A 12,986-nucleotide genomic window follows, 5' to 3' on the forward strand; every position below is an offset into this window, starting at 1 on the left:
CCAACTTTCTGATTTGTGCTTCTTGCCTTCCCACACAACCGTGGAAATAAGTCAACTTTCCGAGCAATCTCCACCTTGGCTTATTTCCCAGCCACTTGAAGATTTCCCGTTGATGTCACCATTGTTCTGCTATCTCCGCAAACCATCATTGGCCTTTTGAAGTACCAGCTACATAGTTCATACCATCGAATCATCCTAGTTCTGACTCATCCCGATTCAATCAACATGGCCAATGCACATGTGTAGCTGCCAACCCGTTGACTCACCCAATCAACCTTGGAGAGGGATCTTGATCCATCCTCCCCAACGTAGGTACTATCACCTTCTCACCATCGTCTGCAACTTGGAATCCTGTATCTGCACCCACTACGAAAGTGACCTTATGCGTGCACGCACTTCCACTCTGTTTCCATCTCGCCATCAAGATCTTAGGAACACTAGTTACCGTGTCCCCGACTAGACGATATAATCCGCCACACTTCTCGCCTTTCATCAGAACCATACAACCACGTGTGTTTTCAATGGCTCCACCTGCAGTTGAATGCCTGCAACCCCTGGAGTCCAACCTGCCAAGAGAGACTAGATTCCTTCCCATCTTTAGGACATACACCACACCACACAAAGTACGAACCACTCCATCGAACAAGATTGATCTTCACCGTCCAAACTCCCGTAAGGTCACAAGCATTCTCGTCACCCAAGGACACTACACTTGCCCTTGTCTCCTAGAACGTATCAAAATATTTCCTACTGGAAATATGAATAGAGTACCCTGAATCTAGAATCCACTCATCATGAGGAGAAGTGTGATTTCATGTGGAGACTGTGAGAATCTCCAATCACTTCGCCATGTTCGTATGTTACCGCCACCACAGCATTCGTAGCACCATTGTCCGCCTCGTCAGCTCGCTTCGAACAATCCTACTTGATGTGGCCATATTCCTTGTAATTGTAATATTGAACGCGCTTTCTGCCGACCCTGGATCTTGATCCCCTGTCAGATGACCTTCCTCTTTGATTCCCACCATGAACAACCAACCCATGCTCTGCACTTCCACCAAGAACGGGTTTCTTTCGCATCTCATTCGATAAGAGCAACACTGCGACTTCCTCCAACTTTATCGTATCCTTACCATACAATAAAGTCGTCACCAGGTTGTCATACGAATGAGGAAGCGAAGTAAGAAGCAGAAGGGCCTTGTCTTCTTCCTTCAACTTTTCGTCAACCTTGTAGAGCTGATCCACAAGTCCGTTGAACACCGTGATATCTTCCAAAAGATTCTCGCCTTCCTGCATCTTCAGCCCGTACAATTGCCGCTTCAGATACAATCGGTTGGTCAAGCTTTTTTACATGTAAAGCTTTTCAAACTTCTCCCATAATTTAGGCGCATCTTCTTCCATAACGTTAAACGCTATCTGCCAAACATAGTCGAATCGTGCTCGACTCAATGTCTTCCCACTCGACATCCGTCATCTTCTCCGGCTTCCTATCCTTACCCTTCAATGCCTTAACCAATCATTGTTGAACTAGGATGTCCTTCACCCTCATCTGCCATAGGGTGAAATAGTCCCACATTGGATAACTGAAATGGATGGGTATGGGTTATAAGGGAATGAGCACCCTCCCTCTAACGGTTAGTGGATGGGGATGGGTTATAAGGGAATGGGCACCCTCCCTCTAATGGCTAGCTTTTAGGGGTGAGTTCTACCCAGATAGATTCCCAATAAATGGTATCATAGCTCAGGGCGTGGTAAACCCGATTTGCCTCTGAGGGCGGAAATGTCCCTCGGGGAAGATCTCGAAAATCTCGGTGAAGTATCTCGTGGTTCCCACATTGCCGCCGCGTGGAGGGGGAGATTGTTGGGGTTCCACGCAAAAGCAAATAGTCCCACATCAGATAAGTGAAATGGATGGGGATGGGTTATAAGGGAATGGGCACCCTCCCTCTAACGGCTAGCTTTTAGGGGTGATTTCTACCCGGTTAAATTCCCTACATGATGAATAAATCAATTACTCGAATTGTCTGACTACAATCACAGAACAATAAATAAACTTAAGGACACATCTAAGAGCGCAAATGCAAAGTTTTCATAAATTCCACCCTCTCTCTCGCTGGTCGAAATATTCAGCTGCCGACAAACAAACTATGGGGCTTTGAACTTCATTTAAGTAATAGGGTGTTCTGCCTATTCCAAAGACAAATACCCACTAAAGAAATAAAAACATTTAACTAGGGATACTATTCTGAAGCAGCTCCATTGATTTCTGTAATCCAAATAAATACAACTCTGGTAATCACGAACTATGATCATCCAACTTCGTAAATTTGCCCAATATTGATAGGACAATACAACCTAAGATCCAAATCCCACTATGCTAGTTGAATTGTGATAAAATCATCCCTAATTCAACTTGAATCTTACGAGAGAATTTCTATATGAATCACAAACACTTGGAAATGGTATGGCAGAGTTTTATGTTTACTTAAAAAAGATACATATTAATGGATTTACGTTAGTTTATCTAATGGGCTGAGTAGAGAAGTATAGGATTTCTGGTAACACATTAAGACAAACCAATGTTAGTTTTTTCTTATTGATTCAAGGACAAGAACAAAATTGTTGGTAAAAAATTAAGGCAACTTCCAGTTATGCATTAAAAACTTTGCATTTGCAGTGCAAGTTCTTGACAATTTCCAGTTATTTAACTAATGGTAACTAGTGATAGATTGGTAGTATTTTTAATGTATTTTTTTTTATTTTTAATGAATTACACATATAGTTTTCCCCTGTGAGGTAAGAAAATACGAGTCATATATCTCAATGCATCATACAATCAGTGGATCATTGTCATTATTCTTTACTGTATTAACTGTATATTATAATTTTTATTTTTTTAATAATGTCTAAGAATCATCATATGTGCTTGGATTTGACATTAGATGCATTCATCTATACTGCCGATCAGTAGATGATTAGTAATAATTAGTTTTAAATGTTTTTTCTTTTTCTTCTTTTTTTTTAAACAACATAGATTGCTTGGATTTGGCACCAGATCCATGCATCTATGATGTCGAATAGTTAACTTGATTAAGATTTAATAGTGTGATCTAAGAAGCACAGGTACTCTCCGGAGGCCCACGTACCCGTGTCGGGTGCGTATCGGGTGCGGGTGTTCTTGGGTACTCTTTGGGTGCGTACCGGGTACGCACCCGGGTTTATGTACGTATCGGGTGTGCACCCGATTCAAATTAAATAAAAAATTACAGATTTACAATAGAGGGGTTGTCTCAATTAACAAAAGGGGGGTTGAATATATCAAAATATCTATAATATATATCCCGTAATTAAAAACCTAACAACTTAGAAGTAATATTAGATTTTGGTGAAGTAATATTAGATTTTGGGGATGTTATTGTTATTTGATTGTTCTCCAATTAAATTGTTTGAATGCTTTAACAAAATATTTAATTTTTATTTGGGCGATGATATTTTCACTCCCCCCTGCGGTACGCATTCGCTCCCCTCAGGTACGCATTCGCTCCCCTCATTAACGTTTTTTGACGTCAAATCATGTTAAAAGGGGAGCGAATGGTTACTGTAGGGGGAGTGAAAATATCATTGCCCTTTTATTTTTATAAATATATAAAAAATATAAAAATATATTATATTTAGCGTACTCGTATCCTTTTTTTTTAAAATCACGTATCCACGTACCTGTATCATGTCGTACCCGCACCCCGCACCCGTATCCGTGCTTCATTGAGTGTGATGCTGATTTGAAAAACTTCAGATGGAAACCTACATATAACATGTTTGGCTACAATGAATTTTTTTTCATGATAAATCGGTGTCTCCGAGTGGAGATAAGGGTGAAGTGGCTAAAAATCAGGAAACAAAAATCAAGAAACTAGTGTCTCCAAGTGATGAGAAGGGCTAAAAATCAGGAAACAAAAAACTCTACTCAGAATATCATTGACTTTTTCTTGATTTTTGGCCACTTCTCAAGCGCATCTCGACATGGCCTAAGTTTTAATGAATGCTCCATACAACGAATTCATGACGACAATACTCACTAGAAGTTAAGTATGTTAAATACAATGTTTATCAAGTTTATCTTATAGATTCTAATTTTCCTGTTTTTAGTTCTTCAGACTTTTTCAGTGAAGGGAATAACTCCCCAATGTTTCTAGCATTTCTGTTTCTTCAAAATCTGTAAGAATTATCATAGATGCATGCGTTTGACATAAGCATGGTTTTAAAATTCCACCGCAATAAGCACTGAATGACCGAAATGTTTTGCTTCCATCCCCACTGCAATGATACCGAAGCCGAAACGCATAATGAAACCAAAACCATAAGGGGCCGTTTGGATACTCAGATTTTAGAATCCAAGATTTCTTCAAAACTGTAGTTAAGAGACAAGAGAAGCAGACCAACCATCGTTTTTTACTTCTTGCCCTTCTTTCTGACAACAAGAGAGTAGCAGATCCTTCCATTTTTTCAGGTTTTAGAAATCTCAGGATGCAGGAGAGATTTCTAAAACCTGGTTTTCTTACTTAAAATCCAATAAGCGCTGCCAAGACAGCAGCATCAGCTTGATCATGAACCCTCTATTACACTTATTAGTGTATGTATATGCTTATGGGCATATTCGTCTTTTGTATATCTCTCTTTATATATAAATACATAAGTGAGGGGGAGACTCTCCAACTCACTATCGCTTCTCCTCATTCTTTTTCTAACATGGTATCAGAGCCCTAGGGTTTTGATCCCCTAGGGACCCCATAGTAACCCCACTCATCTTCCCCCTTCCCACCCGCGACCCCCCTCCCACCCACGACTCCCCCTTCCCGACTCTCTCTCTCTCTCTCTCTCTCTCTCTCTCTCTCTCTCTCTCTCTCCCTCCCGACCTGCGAGCCCCCCCTCCCCCCTCTCCACCAATTAGCTACGCCAGCCCCCATCCATTATCTCCCGCCACCGTCTCCCCTCTCTCTCCATTTTTTTCCATTCTCCCTTCATGACCGTGGATCCCCTAACCCCTTCTTTTGACCTAAGTTTGCAAGCTCTAATCCCCTTCCCCTTCTACATGGCTTAAATCTCTAAAAATATTCTCCTCTTTTCTCCACGGCTCCGATCTCATATCTCTATAATCGTTTTTTCTTCTTCATGTCATCCAGGGTTTCTCTCATGCCCTATTTCACATTAGTCTCTCTCAGGAGCAGCGATCTCCATTATCGATTTCTCTGATTCCCCCCCCCCCCCCGGCATCCTCTTTTTCGTCAGTTGATTTTCTATCTTTGATTATTTACTCATGGATAGCCCAATGATTGAGGATCCCGCTAGCGTACAACCCTCTGTGACTACTACTCCTCCGATTTGTCCATCCTCTTCCTCGTATATTCCCTCGTCTTCTTCGATGGATGATTCTTTTCCTCCTATGATCACAATGCGACTTGATGATTCCAATTACCTGAATTGGAAAGTGGTTGTGGAGACCTATCTAATTGCTAGGGGGGAGATATCTATTCTTCGTCGTGACCCCCTCCTTCCAGTGATCCCACTAATGAGAAGTGAGAACAGGATGATGCCCTTATTCGAACTCTCCTCTGACAGAGTATGTCCCCTGAAATTGCCAGGACCATAATACACCTTCCCACTTCTCGCCGGGTTTGGGATCATACTGCTACTACCTTCTCTGGAAGATGTAACCTTCTCAGGGAGTGTGGATATCAAAACATTGGAGTGTTGATACCATTTTCCTTAAAATTTTGTCATATACATAATATAGCAGGGATAAATTTGGAAAGTTGGTAAAAAAAAAAGAGTAAAATATGTTTAAAACGTGTTTGCAGTGAAAAAAATTCTTCTTTTGGAAAAATTTGTTGAGAAAATTGTAGATCTAGGATTCAATGGAAAGGAAGTAGTCATAAAAGCACAGTATAAAACACAAGATTTACATGGTTTGTCACGTTATGCATGTGCCTATGTTTCTTGGTGAAGGCTAGCCCCCAATAGCTTCTGCTAAAGGTAAAGATTATAGAGTACACGATACTCAAAAGGTCTACGACCAAGACTTTATATATAATCCTAGCCCAAATCCAAGTACAATAATTCCACTCAAACACAGAAATTGTGCATTTTTTACATGACAAAAATACTCCTATTTTGGGCTCAGAGTCGGTGGCCCTAATCCTCACCTAGGGGAGGAGGTTGACCGAAGTCAATTTGAGACATAAATATAACATTCTTCTGTGAAAATGACTTTGCATTATCCCATTTGACCTTGGAGTAAGATCAATGTCACTTCCCAATGGGTCTCCTAAATTCACATAAATGCCTACGCACCCTTGCACTAGTTTCCTTCCTTTCATTCGCTAAAACTTGAAACTAGACTTAATTTGATGAGATATTTTCTTCTTTCTTACTAATGTCCTAATCATTGTACCCTTGTTACTTATACGATGAGCTAGACAGAGCCCAAAACATTTAAGGGCCTTTTTTGCATGTCTCTAAAAAAGAGTTTTTATATGGTGCACCACATTGCAACATGTAATCATGGCACTACCCTTGATATATGTTCCGATCATGGTTTGAAATTTTGTTTTCGGCATGTATTTCGGACCTAGGAGAAACTGAAATTTCGGTCAACATTGGGTAAAGACACTTGAAATGTTGGTTTATTGGGCCGAAATTTCGGCTGAAATTTTGTAAAGGAATAAAAAATTAATATTTTATGTGAAATTTTGTTGAAATTATCAAAATTTTGCCGAAATTACCGAAATTTCAACTGAAATTTTGTACGTTTCGGATATTTCGGATTTCGGTCGTTTCAATGTCAGTGTTGACCGAAATCCAAAATTTCGAATTTCGGTCGAAATTTCAAACCATGGTTCCGATAGCACCATTGGATCAAATATCTAGGGCCACACCTATGTCTTACCCAGTGCGTGAACACTATTGCTCTGTATGGTTGCCGGTTTTTTTTTGTTCTTGGGAGTTATGTGGAAGAAAAAATACCCTAGGAGATAGGTGGGAAAAAAAAAGTCCTAGAAGTATCCTGGTAAAATAAAAATCCCATGTTTGGTTATGTGGGAGAAAAAAATACCCTGGGTGATATGGTGGAAAAAAAAAACCTTTGTTTGGTTGCTTGAACTGTTGGGTAGAAAAAAATTCTTCTCAAGTGCTTCCTGAGTTTATTTTTGTTCCTGGGGTTATCTTGAGATGGGATGAAAAGGCAATCATTACAAAAGTGGGATTAAAAAATTCACCCCACAAGTAATCATTACAAGAGTGGGATTAAAATAAACCTAGTGCTAAAAGGCAACCAAACATGGGATGGGACCAAAATTTAACTTACTCTCTCACAAAACTCCTAGGAACAAAAAAAACCCGGCAACCAAGATTTCACCTCTAGAGTTTGGGATTTGCTAGGCACTTTCACGAAAAACCATTTTGTGGCTGACTTTTGTAGGAGAGAGCAGCTACCTCAGATGAATTAAATGAATAAGACAAAAGCTACCAAAAGGAGAGCGTGTGTTGTTTAAAAAGCGAGATTCTATATGGTGAGTACACATGAAGTCCAGTGTTTTCAAGAAAATACAGTGGGGCCCACTTCATAGGATGATCTAAACTGTTCATTTGTTGGGCCATAACGTAAATAGGCTGTAACCCATAGGTCATCTCCATAGGAGGATCATAACCTTCTGATCTATAGAGGTTTCTATAATGAGCAGTCCCTGTACGGGTATGAGGGAGTGTGGATATCATCTTCCTAAAACTGTCCTTCCTCTTAACATTCATGTCCAAACATCTCTCTTTTTGTAAAGGGAAGTGATATATTTGCCCCTTTCTCTTCCCCGTCGTCCTTCTAGTGTATTTATGAATTATGACCACTCTTCTTCACTTTTCAAGGGTGTGGCCTGGGTTAGAAAAGGGGCACGAGTATATCATTTCCCTTTGCAATTTGTTATTTGTTATTTTATCTCTAACATATGAAGTTGTTTGAGATGATTATCAGTATAATCTTATTATTTACATACATAGATATGCTCTTATACAACAATCCTGATTCTAAATTCTCTCTCTTTCTCTCAGCTTCTGATACTCTCGCATTCTCGAGGAATACCGCAGAAAAGCCGCTCGTGCCTCAACAAGAACAACAACTCAAACAACATCGCTCGAACGCCCGGCGGCCATATCTACATTCGCCAGTGGAACAACATGCAATACGTATCTACCGCCGCATTCCTCAATACGGTATACTCCGACTATTTACGGAAGTTGGGCCATACGGTAAATTGCCAAGGTGGGCCCATGGGGGCCCACGAATTGCTCACCTTTGCCAAGTCTCAACTCTCAAGTGGACTACATATTGGGCTTGAATCCCATGAAGATGAGCTACTTGGTGGGCTTTGGGCCCAATTATCCAAGCAAAGTACATCAATGAGTAGCTTCCATTGTATCTTATAGAGAGAACAAAGGGTTTATTGGGTGCAGTCAAGGGTATGATAATTGGTATGGAAGGCAGGGGCCAAACCCAAATGATCTAATTGGGGCTCTTGTTGGTGGGCCCGATTTTGAAGATAATTTCAGGGATGAACGTGGGAATTACATGCAGACGAAGGGGAAAAACATTAGATGGAGTTTTTGCACCATTAGTTGGAGTTTTTGCAAAGTTGGATCAGTTGGAGGGGGAAAACATGAATAAGAATAATCAAGCTCTTATTTCTTCTTATTAGAAATAGACTTAAAATTTGTTTCAAAGGAATGAAAATTCTCATTTTATAGAAAATGGTTTCGCGGCCTAGTCAAGAATTTTCGCGCCGTCTTTGTACCTTTCTATTCTTACATTATAAACATAATTTTATGAGTTTTTATATGGTGAATTCGCGTTCAATTTGTGTAGAAAAATAACTAGTAGGCCCCACATTATTGGGTGATCTGAACCATTTAGAAAACCTAATGGGCCTGATGTAGATAGAATACACTAGTGGGGTCCTCATGCAAAAGTTAAACCCCATTGTAGATAGGCCGTGTCCCAAAATCTTCACCATAGGATGATTCAAATCCTTTGAATGTTAATTTCTATAAAACAGAGACCAAATCATTTCCTATAACTTTTAAAGAACACTTTTGAAAGAGATGAAGAAAAACCCAACTTGTGGTGGATAAAAGGTGATATCATGGACTGCTCTTTTGGTCCTAGCATTTCAAACAAATATTTGAATACCTACCACACTTAGGAAAGCTCCCACTACCTTCTAATATTATATGTATATAATAATTTTTTCTAAGGTAAAATAAGAACCTAATTTTTTTGCTAGGTAATACGACCTCAAGGATGAGGCATAAAGCCTTGATCAACTGAACCACATTCCCAACCCTAAAAACTTGAGAACCCACAACCTAACAATTATAATTAAATATCCATACCATGTCGTTATAACTGACAACATGGAAATTAAACATACAGACTGATGGGGTCCAAAATCGGCAACCAATCGGCTGTTGACACGTGGCCCTCACAGGGACCACTGCAAAGCCAACACTTGTCCCTGCTAGGTATGACGCCTGGACCAATCGGGGGCTTCCACCTGCCCCTCCTAGGTATGAAACCTGGTCCATACAGGGGCTACCACCTGTCCTGGACAGGTGGCTCAGGATCACTATAAATAGCCCTCACTTGTGCTAAGGTGAGGGATCTGAGATCAAAAACCCTAAGCTCTTTGCTCTGACATTGCTCTGCACTCCTGCTCATACTGACTTGAGTGTCGAAGCGCCCGTCCGGAGCACCACTCCAGGTTGGTCTTCTGACCCTTTGTATCCTTGTCTGTGCCCTTGTGCAGCACAGGACTCCATTAGCCCTTCAACTGTGGCTTGCCAGATCAGCCCTTCCGGCCCTACCATAACCTGTTACCAATTTTAGACCTAACAGATTTGGCGCCATCCGTGGGACCCCGGAACAAAAAGCTGTTCGGAACCGGGCTGTGGTAAGGAAGACCGGAAAGCATGTGCCAACCTCCCGGACGACCCGGGCTACTGCCCCCCGCGAAGGAAGAAGCGAGCGACTGGCCTCGCAGATAGAGGTCGGGGCGGTAAGGGAGCAAAGTCCGACTCGCTCGGACCGCTCAGACCCTACCCCGACCCCAAGGGAGATGCGGGCTCTTTTCCAAGAAATGACCGTTGTGATTGCGCAGTTCAGGAATCCGGCCCCCGCACTCCAGCAGCACCCAGTCGAGGCTTCTCAGCCCACCCAGAGGAGGGGAAGCTCCCGCAGAGAGCACACACCCCTGCCCCGGGATCAGACTCGTCACTCCACAAGACGAGATCACCTCTCCCGGGACAAGCATGTGCGCCCGAGCCTCGCCTACATCACCGGTCACGATCTCCTTTCGTACAAAAGCATGGTAGCAGGAGAGACCCCACGCACGGAGAAGGATCGCGGCACTGGCGAAGAAGTCCGGCCAGTCAGTCCGGCTCTGCTATGAGCCCGCCGGCAAGAAGAGAGAGGCCCGTCCACCGGGCAGAGAAGAGAGACGACCCGATGTTACTAAGGATCCAGCAGATCGACCACCGGATTGAAGAGCTCGCCAGAGAGCAGGGCCGGCCTGCCTCCCGGATCTTCACAAGCGCTCCCCCATTTTCGGACAGAGTGCTCAGCGCGGCAGCCCCCGCGGGCTGGAAGATGCCGCAGATTTCGCAGTATGACGGGACCACCGACCCCGTGGACCACTTGAAGACTTTCAGGACTACAATGCTACTCCACGGGGCGTCGGATGGATTCCTTTGCCGGGCATTCCCCACCACATTGACTGGAGCCGCGAGGGACTGGTACTCGCGGCTCAAACCCAGGTCCGTGGACAATTTTGATGACTTTGGGGACGACCTGGCCCGTCACTTTATGAGCAGCAGAAGACCCAGGAAGACGACGGCTTCGCTGATGGCCCTCAGGCAGGGAGATGATGAGGCCTTGAAAGTGTTCGTTGGTCGCTTTAATAGGGAAGCCCTTCGGGTTCCCAACCTGGATCCCTCCGCGGCCATGAATGCCCTTCTGGCCGGCGCCCGATCAACTGACTTCAGACGAGCAGTGGCCCGGCGCAATCCGCAGTCCCTCGCAGACCTGATGGCCGGGGCGGAGGAGTACATCTCGGTGGAGGAAACTCTCGCCGCCCTAGACTCTGCTAGCAAGAGAAGGCCTGAGGAGAAGAACCCTACCAAGCAGCGTAGGGATGATAAATCTCAGAAGAAGGAGAGAAGCCCTTCCCGCAAGGAGAGAAGCCCTTCCCGAAAGGGGAGAAGCCCCCACCCGAGAGAGCATTACACGCGGCTGACCGCGTCCAGAGCACATATCCTGGCAGCCATTCGGAAAGAGGATTTCATCCGGTGGCCGGAGAGGCAAACCTCGACGGGGAAAAGAGACATGTCCCAGTACTGCAGGTTCCACAAGGACCACGGCCATGACACCAATGCGTGCATTCATTTGAAGGAGGAGATCGAGCAGCTGATCAGCAGAGGGTACCTCAGAAGGTACTTAAAAAATAATGACAACAGAAGAGAGCGCAAGGACAAGCCGAGGAACAGAGGCAGAAGCCCCGGGGCGCTCAACCTCTGGGCGACCGCATCCAAGCTCCTCCTCAGGTACCTCAACCTCAACCTCATGGTGTTATTGGTACCATTTCAGGAGGGCCGACCGCAGGAGGAACCTCTTCATCAGCCCGCAGGACTTATGCCCGTCAGGTCAACGCCGTCCATACCTGCAGCAAGAAGGCCAGGCTAGAGAACGAGATATCCTTTTCAGATGCAGATCTCGACGGCCTGATCCTCCCGCATGATGATGTCCTGGTCATCACCATGCTGGTGGCGAACTGGGAAATAAAGAAGATCTTGGTCGACAACGGGAGCTCTGCAGACATCCTCTATTATCACGCCTTCGAGCAGATGCTGATCGGAACTGACCGTCTGAAGCCGGCCAACTCTGATCTGTTCGGGTTCTCCGGAGAAGTTGTCAAAGTTGAAGGGCAGATCGAGCTTCCAGTTCTTATCGGGGAACCGCCCTGTCAGTCCTTCGCCATGGTGAACTTCTTGGTGGTAAGGGCCAAGTCGGCCTACAATGCTATCCTGGGACGCCCCGGCCAGAATCTCCTCCGAGCTGTTCCCTCCGCCTATCATCAGAAGATGAAGTTCACTACATCAGGAGGTATAGGGGAAATCAGAGGGGATCAGCCCCAGTCGAGGCAGTGCTATCCAGCGGCACTGAAAGGGAAGAATGCGTCCGAGTCTCTGCCAATCGAGCTGTTTGATCTAAGGGATGAAGCCCAGATCATAGTAAACGAACCGGCCGAGGACCTTATATCTATCCCTTTGTACAGCGATGACGACCAGAGGGTTGTCCAGATCGGCTCTGCCCTGTCAGAGGCCGCGCAGCAGGATCTTGCTCGGTTCCTCAGAGCCAATGCAGATGTCTTTGCCTGGGCTCCTTCAGACATGCCCGGCATCGACCCTGCAATTAACACCCATGAGCTCGGGGTTGATCAAACCTGCAAGCCCGTAAAACAGAAGAGGAGGCACTTTGCACCGGAGAGGCGAAGGGCCATCAGAGAAGAGGTGGAAAGGCTTCTGAAGGCCGACTTCATCCGCGAGATCCAGTACTTGGACTGGCTCGCGAATGTGGTGATGCTGAAGAAGTCTAATGGGAAGTGGAGGACCTGCATAGATTTTACAGACCTGAATAAGGCCTGCCCGAAGGACAGCTACCCGCTCCCAAAGATCGATTAGCTCATCGACGCTACTGCAGGTCACGAGCTGCTAAGTTTCATGGACGCCTTCTCAGGATATAATCAGATCAGAATGCATGAGTCCGACATTCCGAAGACATCCTTTGTAACCGATCAGGGGACTTATTGCTATCAGGTTATGCCTTTTGGACTGAAGAACGCAGGGGCCACCTACCAGCGGCTCGTCAACAGGCTGTTCAAAGAGCAGAT

Source organism: Tasmannia lanceolata, unplaced genomic scaffold (assembly GCF_043159265.1).
Source record: "Tasmannia lanceolata isolate RefF3 unplaced genomic scaffold, GAP_Taslan_0.1 ptg000018l, whole genome shotgun sequence".
Taxonomy (NCBI): Eukaryota; Viridiplantae; Streptophyta; class Magnoliopsida; order Canellales; family Winteraceae; genus Tasmannia; species Tasmannia lanceolata.